General features: G+C 33.8%; 1 protein-coding gene across 1 annotated transcript in view; it reads left to right on the forward strand.

The window, feature by feature from the left end:
* The window catches only part of PSPC1 (paraspeckle component 1), a 44,232-nt gene that overhangs the window by 15,706 nt on the left and 11,911 nt on the right, over window positions 1–16,615 (forward strand). The gene's annotated exons all lie outside the window — the stretch shown is intronic.

The following is a 16,615-nucleotide window of genomic DNA, read 5'->3' on the forward strand; positions in this document are numbered from 1 at the left end:
GAGAAACTTGCAGTAGAAAATAATCGATTTTCTATTTCTGTCTGTGCTCACATTGTAAAAAAGAAAACTGCTTTCAAGCATGCAACTTCTTTGGGGTGATGAAGATCAAGAATTCAATACTTATGTCCTTCAGTGTGTTCCAACCTATTATTAAACTGCAAGTCATATTTTGTGAAATAGCATGTAACGATCGTGTGATGTAATTTACAAGCGATACTTTGTGATTCCGACTTCTGCAGTGCCAAGTATGAGATTTCATGTCATGTTAATATTCTAATAGAACATCTTTTGGGGTAGTACAACTTTCTGACCATATAAACTGTGTGTCAAAATCGTCCTGTGCCAGTGCCAGGAGATCCATGTCGCTCACTGCAGAGAGCTGCAGGAAGAGGAAGCTGGGGAGCCATCCCACAGGGATGAGATGGCATTAGCTCCCTTAGATTACTTTGCTGTCAGGAGGTAGTGGTCTAAGCCCTGCAGGTTAAGGTGCTGGGAGGACCAGATAACATTGGCCACAGCAACCTCTCTGCTGGTTTGCTTCTTGCAGCTTTCTGAGATAAGGTTACATGCTCTCTGTGCTTGAATTGCTTGCCACAGATTGGCCATCCTCCTGCTCATCTGCATTTTTAAATTCCTAAGTCTGTGTGAATAGAAACTGTTGAAGTTTTGTGCTAGACGTGGCAAAAATGTAGCGCAAGAAGGGAAGAGGGATGGTTCAGATGGAGATCACTTCAATTACTATGCATAATTTTTGTGACTTTTATTCCATGAAATTTTTGAGGGGGAAAAGCAAAGGTGGAAGAAAGCTTTGGAAGAGTGTATGTAGCTCTCCCACAGAGCTGATTATTGAAATTCTTCATCTGGAATTAATACACTGCAAGAATATATAGATGTAGTTGTGCAGTGACAAGCCTACTAAAAGTGGTACAAGTAGTATAAAAGAATATATAGTTAGCTGTTTCATTTCTAATGTCATGCAAACTTGAAGTGGCATATACAATAATTTAAACAATGTTTTCTCTAGTTTTGAGGAATTTTAGTATTCTGGTCTTGTATTCTGTTTTACTTGTAGCCTCCTTTAAACCTTAAGAGGAGGAATTAAAATTGGAAGTGATATATTTTTAGTTTAACAATTATTTCTAACAAGGATGGCCTATCATTCTACAAGCATTCATTCTAACATGTCTTTAGACAACCTTACTTAAGTTGTAATGTGTGAATGGGAGTTTGAAAAAGCCTTTGCATTTTGGAGCAGATAAGAATTTTAAACCATTTCTGGAGATTGCACAATGATACTTTTTTTTTTATTTAGTAGAATTCCTAATACAGCTGAGGTTTTTGATGTATTCTTACTTTATTAACTGTAAACAGACTTCATCTGGTAGTTTCTCCTAGTTCCATGTTACCATTGTGCATACAGTGAAAAGGTTATTCTCTGTTTTGAGAGTTTAAAAATTGCTTCTTTCTTAGCACTGCATTTTATGATACTGGTGGGATGGTTTTTACTGCATTGGGTCTCAAACTCTTTTGGCATAACTTACATAACATATTAGAATCTTCTGCCAACCATGTATTTAGAAAGAAAATGATAATTTTCTAATGCTTGTTTTTGTCTCTTAAAAGCTTTGAAAAGTAAGCTTCCTTCACTTATATCCTATCCCTTTTTACTGTTCAGTATGAAAGGAGGACAAATGGTAAGTGCAATGGCAACCAGAATTGGAACTTGTCATACAAGGCTGCTCTATTAGGCTTTCCTGTTTAAAGTTTCTTCTGCATCTTTTTTCTAACTTGTTAAACTTTTATTTTCAGTATTACCCCTTCTGAAAAATGTCTTGTGGTCAACTAAGCCAGTTATTTGGTTTAGTTACAGTTGATTAAAAAGAAAAGTTTTCTTCAAGAGTGTTTTCTGTTGCTAAAGCATTCTTTATCGTGATGTTATATATTAAAAAATACACTATTGCTGTATAGTGAGCAGCCTAGTGATGCCAAGGCAATTTATCAAGCTAGTTGTGTGATCACTAGTAGATAAGTTACTTAAAAACTCTTCCATATTGTTTAGGGTTTTCCACCCTGCTTTCTAAAGTTTTGTTAGTTGAAATCTGCTGCTAAAGCTCTCTCTGTATCCATTCGAATTCTGTGATAGCTTAATCAGGAAACTTTTCCTATACTATTTTGTCAAATTTTATTTTGCATGTGTGTTTCTTGCTAAAAGAAGAGCTTGCTGATAGTGATTGGAAACAATATTTTATTTTTCAGCAGCAGAAATATATTTTAAATTAAAACACAGTACTTGTAAATGCTGTTAATATATTACTAAAACTGTGCAGTGGTTAGCAAATCGTGAATGGCTTATGGAGATATTGTTGTTTATTCTGAAACAGAGCGTTTTCACTAAATAATTCCAGTACCAGGAGTTATTTTTAATTGATGTCACTGACTTAGAGTGAAAAGAGAACTATTTGTTTTAGTGTATTAGAATAGTTTTCAAGTCTTTACAAAAGAAACCAAAATATGTAGAAGTTATAGTCTTAGAGTATTTATGGAGCTTATATCTATTTCCCTGGTAAAGCTGCAAAATATTGTAAAGGTGGGTATTTTATGTGATGAAACAGTAGTTAGAATACTGGCTGACAGCTTACAGCTCTTCCTACTGATGGTTTAAAGAGAATGTTGAGATTTTTTTCTGCTTTCCTCTTTGCTCCCGCCCCCACAAGGAAACTTCCCCCCTTTTCAAGTGTAACTCGTGTAGGTAAGGAACTGTTTATTGCAGGGTCATCGGTTTTAACTTCTAAAAGCTTACTGCTCTTTTGTGTAAGACTTTATATATGCATAATTCATTTTTTAATCATCTAGTTTTTGAAAATTAACTCTAGAAGATTGGTTTGCTTTCCTTTTATTTTCTTAGAAGCTTCACTGCTCAGGTATGTTGCAAGTACGAGCATAAAGTGGCAGATGCTAAAGCAGCGGAGGTTGCTTCAACAGCAGAGATTATAGTGGACTTGAAACAAAAGCTGCAAGGTTGTGGAGAGCATAGGGATAAAAAACACACATCTTAAAACAGCATTCAAGTTCATAGCTTCAGCCGTGCAAGAAACTTGATTGATGTAGTTTGATGCATTTGACGTATTTAGTCTAAGAATTTTGTCCTCCTTCGCAGGAGTTTATAAATGAAGCTTCCCCTTTTTTATTTTTCAACTATTTTGAGCCTACAGTGGTATATCTTAGGGATGCTTCATACAAGTAGTAGACATTTTTGAGAGGAGAAAAGTATCAATTAGATTTCCTTAGTCTTCCGTAATACAGCAATAAGTTTTTGCTCTTCAGGACTCCTTAGTGAATTGAACTGTGTTTTTTTCCATCTTCTGATTCCATTATGCTCCAAAGTCCCAGTTATATAAGAAGTCTGAATTCGCACTGTATGCAGAATTTTCTTTGTTCAAAACAAAACTAAGGCAGATTTCCAGTAATAAATTCACTAATAAAAATTTCCACACATCTTTTCAAATTTGATCTGTTCCCTACTAATAAATTTATTTTATCTTGACAGCCTAGTGTACTTCATGAAACTGAGGGTCGTGAAACGTTTTCAGGTTATATGATTATAATCTTATTCACAACAAACTGCTACAAAATTAAGATGCATTATTAAAAATCTCTTTTATAAAGTTTGTTTGGTAGAGCTGAATTGCTTCTTTTGCAATCCAGCATTCATACTTGTGGAAAAAGTAAGCAGTTCATTTGACACCTTAAAAATATCGTAAGGTAAAAATATCTTGGAGAAAGGCAAATCCTTAGAACTAAGAAAAAAAGCTGACAAATTACTCCTGCTTTCTTGGCAGTGATTTTACTTCAGTGATCAAGTTTCTTCCTGTGCACAAAGCAGCATAGGCCATTCAGCAAGCAGTTTATAAAAATACAGTATGTGTTTTAGTGGGTGGTCTCGGTTTTGGCAGTAATATTATTATTTTTTTTATTTTTCCAGATTTGCAATGATATGTATCCATAGATAGATAACTCAGTTTTGCATTTCTTCTGGCCCTCAGTGTTTTAGATACATATTTTGTTGCCTTAGGTAGGAATTACAATTCACACAGAGTCTGGAAAAAAATAAATATTTTCAGCCTTTAATTACAATATTGGTATGAAAACTATTTAACTGTACTATCTGCTTTTAGTATGAAAAGGCATCGCATAAAAATCAATGCAGAACTTCAGTCATCTTAATGTAGTATACTATGTGTTTATGTACATATACCAAAGCTATTTGTGGAATAAATTATTTTTTGATTTTAACTGACATTTATTTTATGACTGTTTTAGGATTGTTCATAATTTGACTTTCTAGATTGATTTGTATGAAGGATACCACTAAGGTAGTTTTTCAGCAATGGAGCAAAAAGTCATTGCAGTGTTCCATTTCATTTGTAACTTTATATTTCAGTATGTGTGAACTATGAGTATTTTGGGTAATGTGGTAACCTTTCCCTGTATTAAAGTAAAAAACTGAAGTTTTGATCTTTTACTCGGTTGCAGTCAGTTTACCATGCTTGCACAAATTGCTTTAGAACATACTAATGATTACTTCAAGTGAACTTGCAAAAAAAACAAGTGACCATTCTTAATTTTTGCTCTTTAATGTGCTGTCAAATGTACATAAATCTCCAGTGCGAATTCAGGTGTTGCGGTACTATTCCTTGTAAGCATTCCCAGTTTTGTTCTCTTCTGCAGTAGTTGATACGGACTTTTTTCTGGTTTATAGATTGTTTTTGTTTATAAATTTTCTTTCAGTAAGACTGACGGATCAAGAAACTTAAAAGACATTTTTCTGAAGATATTTCTTATACAACAGCAAAATTGTCATCAGTCTTAATTTTTCTTGAGGCCTTAGAGCAGATGCTTTTTTTTTGATGATTCATTAATGGAAGGACTCCAGTTGCATCTCACGTGCTTATTTGTAGAATACTCCATTTGTTTACTTAGTTTTACTTAGTTTTACTTAGTCATGGATTTTACAGATGAATATGAAAAAGATCTTTTCAAAAGCAAATTTAGTAACACTACAGTCCATGTATTTAATGTAGTTTCTGAAAATTGTCACTGCTCACAAGTTTAAAAAAAACTACCCGACAAAGTTCCCCAAATACTGAATTGTTCTTCAGTTTTTCTGACAAATAAGAATGAGGCTTTGGTAAATATTTTTTTTAAAAAAGTCATGCATTAACATAATTGTTTTGTTGATAAATGTACATATTTTGAAGCAACTACAATTAATATTTGCCTTAATCATTTTCATTTTCTTTTCCTCAGCTACTGGATTTAAGTTTAACTCGGAGCTTGTACATGTATTTATACAGACTAAGAAGAGATTAACTATCACTTTCAATTGTCTACTCAGTACCTATTTTGGACTCATCCACCTGTGTGAATCCTGAGATTCTACTTTGTGGCATTGGGACTTGCAACCAAAATAAGTTCCTGTGCTTAGAAAAGTTTGTCTTTATGCAAAGGGTCTATATTAAAGGAAAAACGAAACACCCAAGGAGTGAGAAGTGAGTCTGTAGAAATAGCGTATTTTGATGTGAGGGAAACCTATTAATGCATCTGTTTGCTGAGTGTGAGGAGAGATCATATATAAGAGCTGATTTTTCTCTCTTAAATGCAGTGCCTTCTGAGTAGCTTTTTTCTTTCTTGGTGTGAGCAGAAAGCCTCTGACCTGCTTAGCCTCTAATGTTTTGGTTCAGTAACTGGCAGAGTGGAAGACCGTAACAATGGTAATGCAGTAAACTGAGACCTAGAAAAGTGCTCACCTTGGTGAGGTTACCTGTCTTTTGATATCAGGCTAAATGCCATTTTTTTTGTTTTAAAACATGTAACATTTCTCTCATGAATCCATGACAAGTCTCATTTCTATAGTATAGGCATTGAGTAGGTTTACCTCACTGCCTAATACTCGTTTTGGATTACTAAATCTTCAATGAGGAATATGGAATGTAAGTAGTATTTCTGTCTTCTATCAAGTTTTTCTTAAAGTTTCACTTTAATTTTCCAGAGATCTGTTGTAATAATGTTAGATGAGTTAGTGTTTTTTTTAGTAGTAGTGTTTTTTGGAAAACATGAGACAAGCACATCTTCAACTGACAGTTACCATCTTGGTTAATGGAAACTAACTTTTCATGGTTTTAAAAGGGTGACAATTAAATTTTCTTTAAATGATAAATCTTAAATAATTTTTCCCAAACACAGTTTCCTGCAGCAGGTAATGAATGACTCTCTAACTTAGCTTTAGTGTTGTGTAAGATGAAAGAGCATTTGTATTAGCTGTGTTTTGTACGTGACAAGAAGCACGCTGCCTTTTCTAGTGGTGCTGAAGGCAGTGCTGTTGATGGCTACGCTTGTGACAAGTTAGCTTGTGTCTTTTCTATGATGAACACACCTATGTGCTGAATTATTAAACATCAATTTGAGAACTCATATGTTCCTTAGGCAAGAACCAGCCATTTTTGTTCGTCCCCATTATGATGGGATTCCTATTGTTTCTTACATGATTTTGAGCTGTAGGTCTGTAGTACATATAAACAAAACTTTTGATGAAAGCAGACTCCATAGCTCGAGAGTTACTGTATATGGAACTAGAAAGCAATATTTTTCATAATCCATTTTGATTTGTTCAAGTGAACAGTTTCTTAAACTTTTGATTAAAATACTAGAATTGCCAGGTACCATGTATATGGATTTCTTCAATCAGAACTTTCTTTATTCAGATGATTAGACTACCTCATCTTCCTCTAGTTTCACAGTAAATGGCTTCCAGGTTATAAAAAAAAAAAAAAAAAAAAGCTCACTGGGAAGCTCTGGAGGGATATGGAGCCTGGTTTCATGCCAGGAAGTTTCATTGATGCTTTTTTGTTCATGTTTAATATGCCTTAAGTGCTGTATATGTGAACTGGCCAGAACTTTGGTGATAAAATCTTCAATATTTAACTATCCTGAATGTAAGGAACATTGATAATACATATAAAAGATGTGCATATGTTTATTAGAAGTTTGTCCTACAGGATCTTTTTCTAGTGATGAGAATACACTTTTGTCATGGTGTAAAACCGTGCCTTTCTACTTCTGTTTTGCAAATATTTGCATATTCTAGTCACCTGCTAACTCAGATCAGTTACCAGATAGCATCTGCAATTGGAGTTTGATTTAATCACAATTTAGTTAGTGAATATAATATCACTTGGTGAGGAAAAACACATTAATACATAAGTCCAGAAAAGAATGATAGAAAAATCTGTGGCTATAACTAGTACTGCTTTTAAAATATTTTAAGGTGATTTTCCAATGTTGTATTTCACATTCAAATTAAAAAAAATAGTTGTTTTTACATAAACACATACTTCATGATGTAAGTATATTCTTGGCAGGTTAATTTTTCTTCTAAGCAACCTTTGGCTTCATCTCATAATTCATCTTGAAATTAGGAAGAATTGCCATTTTGGGACACTCCAGTGTTCATTCTGATAATTTGGCTAGTTTTGTTTCATGTGCAAGGAAAACCTGATACATGGGAAAAGTAAAATATAGCATTGGTTTAGAACACCCAACTTTTGGTTAAATGTTTGTGGATTTTTGCGTGATGGTACAGTTAGCCCAGACTTCGTTACTGGTTAGACAGCCCTTCAACTCCACACTTGCCAGGGTGAATTGTGGAGTACTTCTTAAATGCAACTGGTTCTGTAAAAGTAAGGGAGGGGTCTTTCATGTTTCCATGGATGTACCATAGTCTGTTTTGATATTTACCTACTCACATGCAATTTCTTTAGCTAAAAAATAGAGTAACTCAAAGACAAGCTGCACCATAGAATTCTCTAATATGGCTCTGGAACCGTTAATATTTTGTGAATGTGAAGTGATTACATGTAACGATTGTAAACTGGGAGGTACTGGTGGATATTGCTTTCAGAAGGTAAGTAAATAGTTAAGTGCCTTTAAAAAAAGTAGTAAAAATTGTTGAGCTGTTGAAATGTATTTAATGTTTTCATTTCATTGCTATTCAAAAAATGAATATAATAGAAAAAGGAACTGTTTTATGATATAAGTTCAGTGGAACTAAAGTGGCCCTTAGCTCCCATGAAACCAAATTAATCGACAATATTGTAATGAGGAAGTTACCGTCAGGAGTAATATATAGATGTCTTCCTTTTTTCATGGGGTGGGGAAGGATTTCTAAACCTGTTGAAGCAGTTACCTTCTCTTAGCACCTGTGTTTTATGAAAGTATTTCTGAATTTTACCTTTAAATACGGAGAAGCAGAATTTTACCTTCCTTGTGAGTGTTAGTTGTTAGATCAAGGGCAGAATACTTCTGTTCCTGCTTGTTCTCAAATAGTTTACAGATCTAAAAAAAAATTCTCTCTGCAGTTATGCCTTCAGCGCTTCATCTGTATAGCCATAGACAGTGAAGGGACTTGGTAAGCTTTCCTCTAACCGAATAGATAAGGTGATGGTGATTGATTAGAGCATGTAATTAAACTCTTTAGATTTTCTTCGTAGCTATTCTTGTTTATATTCAATTTGTTTGGTGCCAGATTTTGCCATCTGTATACATTTTTTTTAGTTGCTGAATAACACTTTCCACAGGTTGTGAGAAAATGAGGAACTACAGTTAACTTGCCTTTTTATTTTGTGATGCTGTTTAGACGCTATTTTAATGTATAACAAATGGAAGTGGGTGTGGGCGGATTTGGGAAATAATGATATATCAATGCAATGTTTTAAATACAGTATTAAAATGCAGAGAAGCAGCAAGTAACTACAAGACAAGTAGATAAGACATCTCAATTTGGAACAAAATTGTAGAATCAGAATATGTCCTGTTGTACATCTTTGCTAGTTTTGGACTATTTCCTGGTTTTGGTAACAAGTTCAGTTTATCACTTGAAAGTTTGGCCTGTAATGAAGCATTCTGAAAGAATGAGTTCTGTGTAAAACAAAGTTGCAATATCTTATATGATAAAATATCCCGAGGGAAAAAAAAAAAACAAGCTTTTTAATGAACATATATTTATTGGTGCTTTTATTCAAATTATTGAAACTTTTTTTGGTAAAAGATTGCAGTTCTCAAGTTTAGTGTGTAAGATCACTAGATAAAGACGTTTTAAAAAAAAAAAAACACTATAGGAATGTAGACAACTTCTGTAATAGTGATGACCAGTTTTTTAATATCGGAGATGGGTGAATATCTCAGCATCCAAATCAGTGACTGAATTATCAGCTGTCTTTATGATAAACTCTTAGGAAAAAAAAACAACTGCCTTTTCTGGATCAGAAGCTAAGTATTCTTTTTCTTGCTCTGAGATGAAAAAACAACTATTCAGTTTTTCTACTTTGAAGTTCATTTTTGTTTTCTGCTTCATTTGCCTTATTCCACATAGTTCAGGGCAGTGGTTATTTTCTGCTTCTCGTGACATAGGAGTGAGAAAATTTCTCTTTTTGTGTAACAGTTGAAAGTATTTTTGTCTCTTTTTCCTAATCTGGTTTTTAACTTTCTCCCCCAAAATTAAATCTTGAAAAAAATCACTTTCTGACAGTAATTCATGTAATAATTCATTGACAGTGACTCTTTACTGCAGACATGTTTCAGTCTAAGATGTTATCCATTTTCAGTTGACTTTTCTGAAACAACTTCAGCTCTTAGGTTGCCTTCTTGTGTCAGTATTTATGTACAAGTTTTCTGAGTTTTCCTTTTTCTAATTGTGAAGTAGTAACTGAAAAACTTTTCCAGTCTGGAACAAACCCAGTGTGCCATATGGAGGTTGATGAATAGCAGGAGTGTTGGGGGAGTTCTTGGTGTTGTGGGGGGGAAAAAAAAAAAAAACTTTCCTCTTTTTGTGGTGGTGTTTTTATCCATGTTTTTCATGTAAATATATATTTGTTTTATAATGTATTTATTTGGATTTTACGTTTGATTGTATAAGTATATACTCATGTTCTGTAAGCTATCACAGGTTTGCTCTCTTAGAGGTGGAATTAACTAGAAAATTTTGGATTTAAAAAGAATCAAATGAGAGAAAGGGACACTGAAATGTAAGTAAAATTTAGTAGATAAAGTATTGTCTCTTCTGCATTATAAATAAAGGAACATATTTAGTGCTGCATCTTATAAACAGCAGGTGTATTTGGAAAGTATGAAAAACAATTTTCCTTGGCTGAGGAAAAAGATATTATAAGTCATGTTGAAACTAGTCTTAAAATTCTTTGCAGCAATATCTGAGATCTGATAGAATGTAATGACTGTGCATTCTTGAATATTTTCAACACTCCTCAGATTGCATTAATAACTTTGAAGCTACTATAGGTGACAGTCTTTGAGTGTTAACATGTACAGTGAGATTTACATTATAGTGTTTAGTAAAACATATTACTATTTGTTTTTTTTTTTTGCAGTCTTCTTGGTGCTTACAAATTTGAGGGACTTTTCAGCTGGTTTGTGGACTTAGCTCTTTTAGATTAGCTAGTGGCTGTGTCCTCTGTATTAAATAGTGGTTTATTTCAGGGGATTATTAAGTGGGTAATTTGTCCCCTAAATGGCATAATGTAGGTAACATTAATTCCATTAAACTGTCTTCCAGTGTAGACCTGACTTAAATATCACATAAAGATTGATGATGGAAGGAAGTAGACTTCAGATTTAGCTTTGAGTCCAGCTGTAGGGGGGTGGCTTAAAAAACAAAGCAAACTGGGAGGATCAAAGTTACTTAACACATAAGTCCTGCCCAAAATAAACAAACTGCATGCTTTGGAGAGTAGGAGCTAACAAAGGAAGGTCTTGTTACCTAGACAAAGGAAGACCTTAAACTGTCTTTCATCCTCTTCTTGTAAAAATCAGAAAAAGATGTTAAAATTAAGGTGGATTTACCAGAATGTGTAACTTTCTATTTTAAAACATTTTTTTCTGAATCTGAACCATAGAGGCATGTGTGCTTGCAAACTTCCCCCCATTTCTGTCTTCAGTTTATCAGCGAGTGCTAATGTGTATGTTACGTAGTTAATGAAGTTCCATGATAAAGTACTGTCCTATCCACTTTAATCCTGTATAAAATGTTCTAGTATATGTTACAAGGTATGTTAAGACTGGCAATTTTCATATCATGCTGTTAGGCGTTCTGCACATTTAGTAATATAAACTCAAGAGCATTCATTACATCTGTCAGTTAACTAGGAAGTAATTTAAAAAGTTTGAAATAAAACATTTGAATGCCTTTTTAAAGAAAAGCTTCATCTCAAAAAGCAGTAAATATTTTTAGCTTGCTTTAAGTGCTTTTGTTGTTTCTGTGGGATATAAATGCTGAGAGATGCCCTCAGATGCTGAGTGTTCTGTGAGAGACGTAGAAGGGAAGCGAGGGAAAGTCACACAGAAGTTGAAAATCTCTCGTTTGTTCCCAAAAGAAAAAACAGAGAGCAAAGATGTAGAGCATGGATGGAGTTTTTTTCCTACATGAATACTTAGTAGAGAATTGATCAGATCGTAAAAATGCTGGTTTAAATGACTTATTCCTATCCTTTTGCTGTTCATTAGTTCTGAAAGAAATTCCCCTATTTTAATAGCACTTCTCTATATTACTGAAATAATGGAAGTACTTAAGAAATGCACTGAACTAACCATATATCTTTTTTCCATAAGGGTAATTGTAACTTTTTGCTCAACAGCCAAATACTCATTTTTGCTATCATTAGGAATGTTTTTCCAACTTGTAGCCTTTACTGGAATACGTATGTTTGCATTTATTTCATGCAGTGCGTATTACTGTTTTTACTGATTCTTCCAGTACACGTTCTTTAATAGTTTAACTTAATGTGTCATCTCCATTAATTCTATTTATGACTTGAATTGCCAAGGAGGAAATTGGCTTTAACTACCTCCTCTAGCACTGTTGCTTTGTTTTTCACAAAGACCAAGTCCTGTTGACAACTGTTAAATCTGATAAAAATTCTTTTCATTAGATTCTGTATTTAAAAATATGGCTGTTTTTGTGTTTTTGACATAATTTCATGTATACTGTATGCTTTGCAGCTACATTTACTTTTCTTGTTATCTAGTTTAATGTATTTACATGTATAAATCTGTGTAATGTAAGGGAGCTCATTTTTTATTTTCTATTTCCTGGGTGGGTGCTGTTCATAGAAATACTGAGTTGTCCAGGCTGGAGGAGATCCATGCAATCACCCAGTACAGCTCCCGTCTTAGAGGAAGGACTAGCTCTGGATTTAGGCCGCATTGCTCAGGAACGCACGAAAGTCTTGCATTTTGAAATAAGATTGTTATTTTTCATGTGATAGAATAAAGTGCAATATTTTGTGATACTGTAAATTCCAGAATCTTATGTGTAGGTCTTAAATGATGGATAAACCTGAGAGGGAAAGGTGGTCAGGGGTGGGTGGGGGAGGAGGCTTTTCTTACTTTAACTCCTTATTGGCAACATAACTTCCAGTGAGCTGAACAATGGAATCACTGGCTTGAAATGACAAAATATTTTTAGGAATGAGTGAATAGTGTATAGTCAAAAAGTGTTCCACATGCTCTTATTTTTGAGTGCCTATCCAGTGCTGTCAATCGCTTAAATAATTTGTGTTTAAAATATGTTTTTGCATAAATTACGATTTTGTGTAAGGGTTAAGGAAGATTATGCCAAAATTACTTATGCTTCCTGGTGAAGCCTTTGGAAATAATTTTTGGAAATAAAAATTTTTCTTAAACCAGGAAGAATTTAATGAAAGAAGAAAATAGAAGAACATTATTTATAGAAGATTTTATTTATTTATAGAAGATTTTATTTATTTATATTCATATTTATATGGATTTATATTATAGAAGAAAATTACTTATACTGAGGTACAGAAATGTCTTACCTGGTTTGTCAAATACAAAATTTGTTAGGGAGCTGAATTCAGTTTCCACTTCAGTGAAAATAGATGGCAACATTAGTGTAAATGATATTTTGCTGTGCACACAGAACTTGGATAACTGTGTATTAGCTTACTGATTTTAATATGCAAACCTAAGTTGATGTGGTAAGTGCTCTTTGATAAGGCATTGTTTAGATGCTGTGCCTTACTGTTATTTTGGTTACCATTCCTTAGCCCCTAGCTGAAAGGTGAGTGCCTATTTCTACCTGAATTTGGAAGTGTTTGACCACTTCTTAATATTTATGTTGATACCTTGCTTTTTGCTATTCTGTAATATTCAACCATACAGACATACATTTTTGACAGTTTGTTAACATGAATATTGCTTCATTTGGAGAAAAAAAATAGTAATTTCTTTGGTCTGGCACAATTGAAAGTCATGTTTCCAGAAAAACAGAAGTAACGGTTTCAGTTAAAAAAAATAAAAATAAAATTTTAAAAAAAAATATATATATATTAATTAAACTTATAACTAATTGTGGTTTTATTTTCAGTGTGGGAAAGGAATTATATCTGGTACATTCTCCTGTATCTCATCATAGGTGTCTTTTCAAAACTGTTAGTTTTGTGTTCTCATAGAGTCTATTTAAGATTATACTAATATCTCTTAAAAAATGAAGAATCATCTTGGCAATTTTCTATATGCTTCTGACTACTGCTGTGAGTGGTTATTTGGGTGCAAGAACATTGCACATGATAAACATTAAGTGCTCAAGAAAATCTTGTTTATAATACCTAGAAAAAAGAAATTTTATACTATATTAAATGCACAATGTATATGTAATTTGAAAAAGGTATTCAATATTTTTATGTGGGTCTAGTTAATGTTAACAGGAGTTGGAAACAAGGAAATACAAATTTTAATGCTTGCATCTGAAGTAATTGGAAAGTATGGTGCTCTAGTTGCCATCATTTTTACTAAAAGCCAATTACTCAGATGAATGGGACCCTTTTGAGGTTTGTTTGCATTAGCGAGTTGTGAAATATGAGAATCATGCAACAGGCTTGGAAAACTTTGAGTTAAAGAAAAGGTGAAGGATTATTAAAAGGGTTTATGAAGGATACTATAAAGAATTGTAATTTGAAAATAGGGTATTATTCATTGTTTTAAAGGCTCTTCGTAAAGATTGCTATACTTCACTACACATCTGTTGTAGAACTGTCTCCCTCGTAATTGTATGTCACCCATTTTTCTTGTTCTCTTCCAGTTTAAGTTATTTTCCCAGGTACCTGCTGACTTCAGAGGTTAACTGCTTCCCTATGGATTTCGCTAGTAAAAAATTAACTCTCCTTTGTCTTGCTGCTCAATTTTAACTCCCTGTAATGGGTGGTTGGGGGTTGGCTTCAGGGGAGGGGCTGAAGCAGGCTGCTACTAAACAAGACGAGTAGTTATGTGGGGAGGAAAAGAAGCCCTGTGAAGAAAACTCTGTTCTAAAACTCTGTTCTCATTGTAATGTTCAACAACATCAGCCAGTAGTGGTTTGGCTAATCTGTCAAAACCACCTGTTGGCATTTCTTTCTCTGGTAGTTTAGGTAAATACCAGAGAGCAGCTGACCAGGCTTACCTGCACTCATTCATACTCACATGTTAAAAAAACTGTTAGGTCACAGTTGGTGTGGGATAGCACTGTATTTCTGTTACGGGGATTCCTTCAAATAAAAGCTTTGGTAAATTACCTAGGTACATATTTTTACCGTTATTATGTCAAGCATTTAATCACATTCTTGATACTTTCCGTCAGTTAGTGTATTTTCTCTAATAGGAGATTTATCTTAAATGTGCTAATTCTGTGATAACTACATAAAAATTTCCCCATGCTGAAAATGTACAAAAATGCTGTGAATTGTGAACATAAAAAACCAGAAATAATACTTATTGTAGGCACGTTGACAGGTAGCAGAGATAAGGCATGTTCACAGGAACATGTTCATCTGTAGTCTACCACTGAAATATTTTTATATGGTTTTAATTCAACACCAAAGTTAAAGCTACAAATGGCAAGTAATAACTTTGTGGGTTTTGTTAACAGAGGTCACACTAACAACAAAATATGGGTGTCAATTCCACACTTCTTGCTTTTTTTATAATTTTACTGGTGACTGAAGACCTTCAGAATTTCAAGCTAAGACAAAACAGTGGTTTATTGTGTGGAGGAAGTTTAGTATGTGTTATAACTTGCCAGTGCTTTTATCTTTTGCAAAGAAAACTAGTTAAATTTTAGCAAGTAGTACAGTTTTCTAGTTCTGTACTTAAAAAAAAAAAAAAAAAATCCTCTAAGTGGCTTTGTACTTGGCCCTGCCTTGTATGGCACATTTCACATTAGGGGAAAAAAAAAAAAAACACAACAACTTGTAGTGGCATCAGTCCTGACTTTGTGTTGCAAGGATTGGAAGCCTCCCAAATTAGGTTATGTGCAATAATTCAAAATCCAGTGCATTTACTTGTAGCTAAACAGTATTTCTCAGCTTTTTGTGTTTTGTCTGAAATCTGTTTTCACACATGCATATGGCTGTGCATATGTGCATGCACAATCCAACTGATATAAACTGGTAGCCATGGTGTCTTTCTGCCATGCTGGTTGAGGGATTGACATAGGGATAAAATACCACTTTTTCTTTTGCCTCTTTATGTCAGGACTGAGGTGTAGTAGCAGACTAATATCAACAAGGTTGTATGCTGATTCTGCAACTGACTGTATGACTGATCCTAGTCCAACTGACATTAAGTGAAATTATCTATATGACTGATCCTAGTAAGATCAAGTAAAATCAGATGATTTCACTTAATGTCGGTTGACATTGGAGTGAAGGATCTGACAAAGTCATTGCATATTCTTTTATAAATGAAATCTAACGTAGGCTCTAGTGTCAGAAGAAGTCCTGATTAAAGTGTTCGACAACTGCCTTTTGTAGCTGGACCTTGAATTCAGCTCATGTCTTTTAGTAACAAGGCCTTATATTTCTTCATTTTAATCTCGACACTAAAGCATAATCCTTCCAAAATTGTCTAATCTTCTTAAGTACATTTCCTAGGTTAACACGAGTTCCCAGAGATGAAGTCACTGACCCAAGATCCTTTTGTCATACATCTTATGACAATTTCCTATACCAGCATATTTTTGCAAAGCTATTGACCCTGTGCTTTCAAATGTTGGAGACTGCTGCTTTAAATGTTCAGTCGTAGAGGACCTTCAATTTTTGGCATCCCAAAACATGATTCAACTAAAACAAGTTTTGTGAAATTGTTTTTTTAAAAAAACTAAACCTATAAATGCATTTTGACATGATTAATATTCAGTGCAAAAATCAAGTTGGGATAATGGAACTGTTTTTAAAATGTCTGAACTTGTAAATTGTAAGTGGAATAATTTTCAGAATCAGGTAAATTTTTTTATATGCTTATTCTTAACATGCATGTATATTCACTCGATGATGGAATATACTTCAACATTCTTACAGAAAATTCATTACAACCTTTTTTGGGTGCATCATTGTTTTTCATGAGCTGTGAAATTTCTATTTCATCCTTCTGATATAAACAGTAATACCAAACTTCCTTGGAATTGTCTGTGCTGGGTGTACTTTGTTTTCCCTTAAGTGGTAACTTTTGCATATTGTTTCATAGCAGGGCATGGTTCATGACAGTAATGCCAGAA

Source organism: Cygnus olor, chromosome 1 (genome assembly GCF_009769625.2).
Source record: "Cygnus olor isolate bCygOlo1 chromosome 1, bCygOlo1.pri.v2, whole genome shotgun sequence".
NCBI lineage: Eukaryota > Metazoa > Chordata > Aves > Anseriformes > Anatidae > Cygnus > Cygnus olor.